Genomic DNA, 6,316 nt, shown 5'->3' on the forward strand with positions numbered 1-6,316 from the left:
GGGAGAGCGTGCCCCGGAAAGACCCAGAGGTCCCCGGCCCAGCCTTGGTGTCCTGGCCTCGGTCACGTTTTGGGAACAGAGAGGGGACAGGGATGGGGGCACTCACTGACTTCTGTCTAGACTGGGAAAGAGTTTGTAAGGTCGACGACAGCTTTGGATTTCACAGGCCTGAGACCCCTTCCGGACTTCGTTTCTGGCTGTGTGACCTTGAGCCTTCTACTGAACTTCACTAGGCCTTGGTTTCTTCATCCACAAAATGGGCTAATGATTCTCGCTCCTGCCAGGGGTGTAAGGTTCAATAAAACCCGCCATCTAGGAAAAGCGTGCAAGAGGAGTTTGTCTCTTGGGAACCACTTCTCCTGACCCCCCCACCCCCAGCCCCACAATGTCAATTCGGAAATTGAAACCTAACATGGCAGTCTTTCCCCGCCCCCACCATCAATCACTCTCAATCTTTAAGGGATTTTTCCTGGGGGAAGAATTTTGGATGAACCCAGAAGACAGGGAGGAGGAAGGGAGCCTCCAGTCAGTGGAGAGCCCCCTCCCTGCTGGCCACTTGAAGGCTTTCTCTTTTATAACCTTGAGAAAGATGGATCAATGTCTCGGTGCTTGACAGAAGTGGAAACTGAGGGTTGTGTCTGCGGTGCTTGCTTCGGAAGCACATATACTAAAATTGAGGCTTGCATCGGTGGCCCAACGCCCAAGTTTTGAAAAGAATGGCAGGAAACAGCACAGAGGAGGACAGGTTCCTGGCCCTTCACCCCTCTCCCTTCCGGCAGAACCCCTGTCACCTACAACAGGCAAGTTCTGCTCCTGAAGGTCCCCATCTCTGGCACCAGGGAGGGACTCTGAAGAGGCAGCACGTGCTACACACTTTCCATCTGAGACCCCTGACCCTGCATTGAAGTCTAGAAGCAGGGGCCGGACTCACTCTCGTCCCCTCCTTAATCCGTCTCTGCACTCAGACCCACCTGCCCCATTCACCCGGCCACCATCTGTGTGCTGGACCGACACTTGCAAGCGCCCAGCTTCTCAGACCGGCTGCGCACAGCCTCTCCTCTCTCGCGTCTCTGCCCTCGGTGCTCTCTGCCGCTGGGGGCGAGACCATCCTTCCATCTCCTAGGAGCTGGTCTGCCCCTCTCTCCCCTGATGTCCCATCCAGGACCGTGTCTTCTCCAGCTGCTTGACAGGGACACTGTGCTAGGCTCCAGGCTCTGGCCTGATCCTCTGGCCACCCTCCTCTCAATGACAGGCAGCGTGACCTTTCTCATGTGTAACTATGATCCCGTCATTCCCCACCCTCAGTATCCCCCCTGTAACCCCTGAACCTTGGACAGTCCTGGTCTGTGAAGTCTATTTTTTAATGTTTTATTTATTTATTTATTTATTTATTTATTTATTTATTTATTTATTTTTAATGTTTTCTTTATTTTTGAGAGAGAAAGAGAAAGCATGAGCAGGGGAGGGTCAGAGAGAGAGGGAGACACAGAATCTGAAGCCGGCTCCAGGCTCTGAGCTGTCAGCACAGAGCTCAACACAGAGCTCAAACCCACAAACCGTGAGATCATCATGACCTGAGCTGAAGTCGGACAGTTAACCCACTGAGCTGCCCAGGTGCCCCTGTGAAGTCTTTTAATCATCCTGCCCTTGCTCCTGAATCTTCCCCTGCCCCACCCCGTCCACCTACAGCCCAGATCCAAGCCACCACCACGACAAAACACAAGCAAGCAGATGAATAAAACACAAATTGTAATTCCCCTAGTGGGTCTTACCATAATTCCTCAGCCTGGAATGGCTTCCATCCCATCTTGTCTTCCTGGAGAACACCGACTTTGATGTCAGAAGAGAGCGTGGGTTTTGGAGACAGGTGTGAAGCTCAATTCCTTAGGCAGTGAAACCTCGGCTCACGAGCATAATTCATTCCAGAAACATGCTTGTAATCCAAAGCACTTGTATATCAAAGCAGATTTCACGAACCGTTGGCTCATGATCATGTGACGTTCGGCACCACGTACTACCCGCATTGCAAGACACCTCTCGTTTATCAAGTTAAAGTGTATTCGAAATGTTTGCTGGTCTTGTGCAATACTCACTGAACAAGTTACTCACAATCCAAACTTTTACTCTACTTTTATTTGGCAAATATTTATTGAGCACCTGTTATGTCTTAGAGGCTATTTTGTTCACTGGGAATACAAGGGAGTATAGAAAATATACCGTTCCTCCCCTCTGCAAGGTCATGGTCTAGTGTTGGAGGTAGACTTTAACACAGGATTATTCAAATAGATGTACAATTACAACTGTGACAAGTCTTATGAAGGAAAGGTGCAGGGGTGGGGCGTGGCCTAGACGAGATGTTTGGGTTGAAGTCACAGTTAAGTGGGCAGAAGGGAAGATGGAAGGAAAGAACAGGCAGGAAGAATGGGCGTTTGCTATCTGTGAAATCTTGGGCAAGTTACTTGATTTCTCTGAAACTCCGTCTCCTCATCTTCGAAACAGGTTAATAATAGTTCAGAAGGTAAGGGGAAGGAGACCAGAGGAGTTCACGTTCAAGGGGCTCAGAGCCTCCTTCTCCCACTGTGGTACCCGGGCAGCTCCTTGTCCTGCCCTGCTCTCCAGGGAGCCTCCTGCCCTGGCTTTTGTAACGGAGCCAGAGAGTGGACGCATCATTGGACCCTGAGCGGCTAGAGGGGGAGAGAAAGGTCCGAGGAGGAAGAGACTGTGCTCCTGGCTGTGGAAGAAGGGAAAGCACTGGAAGGAGAGGCCGGCGGAATTTTAGAGAAGATTTACCTGTTGCCTTCACAGAACTTAAGAAATGCAAGAAAACAACTTGAACTCGGGACTCTCTCCTTGCAGGCGGCCTGCCTGAGAGCCTGAACGGCACAGAGTCGTGGCTTTAAAGTTGCACGAAGCGGGGCGCCTGGGGGGCTCAGTCGGTTGAGCGTCAGGCTTCGGCTCAGGTCATGATCTCACAGTTCGTGGGTTCGAGCCCCACGTCAGGCTCTGTGCTGACAGCTAGCTCAGAGCCCGGAGCCTGCTTCAGAGTCTGTGTCTCCCTCTCTCTCGGCCCCTCCCCTGCTCACGCTGTCTCTCTCTGTCTCTCAAATATAAAGAAAAAAGAAAAAAAATTAAAGTTGCACGAAGCGCTTGACCGCCTCAGTACGCACCCTCCTCTCGCTTCCCACCCGTGCGCGGCACCTCTCGGGGAGCCCTGCCTGGCTTCGGGGGGCGGAGGGGCCCGAGTCCAGCAGCCCCTGCGTTAGCTCACACCGCCACAGTCATAGGCTGCACTGTTACCATCCGCCCATGTGGCCAGGTGCTCCCCTAGACCCTGAACCTCTGAGATCAAGGAGCTGTGTCTTCTTCATGTCCTAACTCCCTAAACCGGCACCTTGATCGGGCACTTGGCGAATCTCTGGTGGTGAAAGATGCCAAAAGGGGGACTCCGTGCCCAACACCGTGATGGTAAAGGACATACGGGACACCGACAGAGGAGCGCACATGCTCGCCACACAATTCTGCATTTGTCTCCAGAGAGTTCTGAGCCCCTGAATTCCATCTACCCATTCACTCACTCAACAAGGCTTTGCTGAGGACCTTGGGGTGCGGAGAGGGAAGGAGGCGCGTGCAAGCCATAGCCAGGCTCAAAGGCACTGAGCACTTCTGGACTGAGCCGGTATTTGTGCTCCAGCAGGCGCCTGGGTTCCAATGCAGCGATTATGCCATGGAGGAGGGAGGGGGAAGGGAGAGAGAGAAGAGGGAGGGGAGAAGGAAGAGAAGAAGGAGAGGGAGAGAAGGAAGGAGGAGGAGGAGAGGAAGAGAAAGAAGACAGACAGGCAGGGGGAGGGGGAGAAAACTACATCTTTAAGCCTCTAGATCCAGTTACAAAAGTCAATAAATCGTCCTTTTGCTAACACTTTCCTGAGTCGAGTTTCTGTTGTCACCTGCAACCGAAAAAGGCCACCTTGCACAAGGAACAAACACAGTCCCGTGGGGGCTGAGAACAAGGGGCGGTCTGCCCATTTGGGCGAGCAGCACGGGGAAGGGCCACACAGAAGAGAGGACGCCTGAACTGGAGGGTGAATCTACCAGCATTCCGGGGGGAGGGACATTCCTAACAGAAGGAACAGCATGTGCAAAGGCTCAGAGGCATGGAGTTTCGTGTGCGAAAGGGTAGATTTTTCCTTTTGGAAAAGCCTGGATCAACTCACTTTTTCCAGCGACTCTTCTAACTGAGCTCTGGATGGGGCAGTCACGGGAACTGCCGAAGGGCCATGCAGAGACAGCCCTTGAATATGGGGCTTGTCAAACAGAGGCTGGTGGCCATGGGGGTGGAAGCCAGGGAGAGGGGGGACTAGCCAGGGGACAGAACTCTTGGTTTGGGGTCAGACACATTGGGTTTACAGGACCTCTGAGTCACCTAAGCAGGCTGCCGGAAGCAACCAGCAGGGAACTGAGAAGCCGGGCTGAAGATGCAGATGTGGGAGGCGGCAGCACCGAGACAGCAAGCAAGCTGGGAGCCATGAGCCAGACCCCCGCGGAGAGCCGAGTGAGATGCCAAGAAGACACAGGGCGGTCGGTCCCCTGGGCTGGCAACGCCACCTGACCAAGAAGAGGGCAAGGAGCCTGCCAGCCCAGAAGGGTGGCCAGGGACCTGGGCCGAGCCCCAGGGCAGCGCACCGTGGAAGCCAGGTCCCTGCTCACGCCGCTCCTCCCCCGCCCCTGCAGACCAGGAAACCACACTGGGAGGGGCTGGATCCGTGCCCCAGTCGCCAGCTTTGGCTGGACACACTGCAGTGACAATCCCCAGCTCCCCTGCGCTCCATCTTCCGCTTGTGTGTGAGCCACAAAAAGCAGGGTAAAGGCACCACCTGAGTTTCCCGCAGCCGCTGTAACAAAGCGCCACACACTTAGCGGCTCGAAGCAACGCAACTTTTTATTATCTTATGGTTCTGGAGGGCGGGCATCCAAGAGGAGTCTCGCTGGACTAAAATCAAGGTGTCAGCAGGGCCATCAGGAGTGACCCAAGGGGACAATCCCATTCCTGCTTCTTCTAGCTGCTGGCCTGGCCGCTGGTGTGGCCGCTGGTGTGGCTGCTGGCAGCTGCTGGCACTCCCTGGCCCGTGGCTGCATCACCTGGTCTCTGCCTTCCCTGTAGCCCGATTCCCTCCTGCCTCCCTGTTAGAAGGACTTTTGTGATTATGTCTGGGGCCCTCGCAGACCATCCAGGATAATCTCCCATCTCAAGATCCTGAACTCAGTCACTCTGGCAACGTTACTTTTGCCACATAACGTGACCTATTCACAGGCTCCAGGGATGAGGACGTGGGCACCTTTAAGGAGCATTATTTGCGCCCCCCCACAGGCTCTCGCAGCCACGTAGAGGACTAGAGATCTGAGAAAGTTCTGGAGCAGTGCCCCGCCTGGGCGAAGACAGACATCTGGTCTACCCTCAGCAACAACCCAGGGGGCAGAGACATGAAATCAGAGCTTGCTGTGGGCCAGACTCGTGGGCTTTAACACATATCATCTTGGTTCGTTTTCCTGAAATTCAAGGTATGAACTTCCATTGCCGCTGTCTGATAGAGGAAAAACCCAGGTGCAGGGGGGGCGGGGCGAAGGTGGCCTGTGGCAGAGACCTGAACCTGTCCTCAAGCCTGGTCCCCGGCCCTGCACCACACCTGATGAGGCGGCATTGGTCAGGGACCTGCTGCAGGGGCAGCCCCAGCTCTGTGCGCCCACAGGGCCCTTCCCCAGAAAATCCCCCCTTCTCCTGCTAGAATCCTCCAGTGCCCAATGAGCCCCGACTCTACCACCTCGGGTGTCTCTGCAGTCCATCAATGGCCTGCGGCCTCAAAGATCACCACCTTACACTGTTGGAGGGGCTGCGCTTCCTGCCGGTGCCCGGTTGGGAAGGCAAAGCCTCCCCGATTCCGCCCCCACCCACACTCCGGGGCTGCAAGCCGCTGGGCGCACCGCCCTCCCTCCCCCATGCTCGGTGTGGCTCAGTCCTGCTCCGCGAGAGAGGCCCGTGGAGAGGCCACCAGGTGGAGAGGGCCAAGTGTGGCAAGTTGCGGGGAAGTGGGGACACGTGTGGCCCCTGTGGTGCCCTCCACCCCGCCCCCGCCCGCCAGAAAAGGTGAAACATTTGCACTAAGGTGACATGTTCACAGGACAATTGTTGGGATGGGAGGAGAAGCCCCTGAAGGAAACCAGGAAAGCGGAGATGGACAGACCAGTTGGGGGGAGGTCCGGCTCATGCGTCCCGCCCCCCAGCCCGTGCTGCAGGCCCCGCCTCTCAGGCCCCACCTCCTCC

General features: G+C 55.4%; 1 long non-coding RNA gene across 1 annotated transcript in view; it reads left to right on the top strand.

Moving 5' to 3' along the window:
* Nucleotides 1-2,930, top strand: part of LOC115299332 — a 14,930-nt gene extending 12,000 nt beyond the window's left edge. Inside the window, exon 4 of the long non-coding RNA XR_003912134.1 lies at nucleotides 2,500-2,930. This is a non-coding gene — a long non-coding RNA (uncharacterized LOC115299332). The remainder of the gene's footprint in view (nucleotides 1-2,499) is intronic.
* Nucleotides 2,931-6,316: the final 3,386 nt, after the last annotated feature.

The sequence above is a fragment of the Suricata suricatta genome, chromosome 1, assembly GCF_006229205.1.
Source record: "Suricata suricatta isolate VVHF042 chromosome 1, meerkat_22Aug2017_6uvM2_HiC, whole genome shotgun sequence".
Taxonomy (NCBI): Eukaryota; Metazoa; Chordata; class Mammalia; order Carnivora; family Herpestidae; genus Suricata; species Suricata suricatta.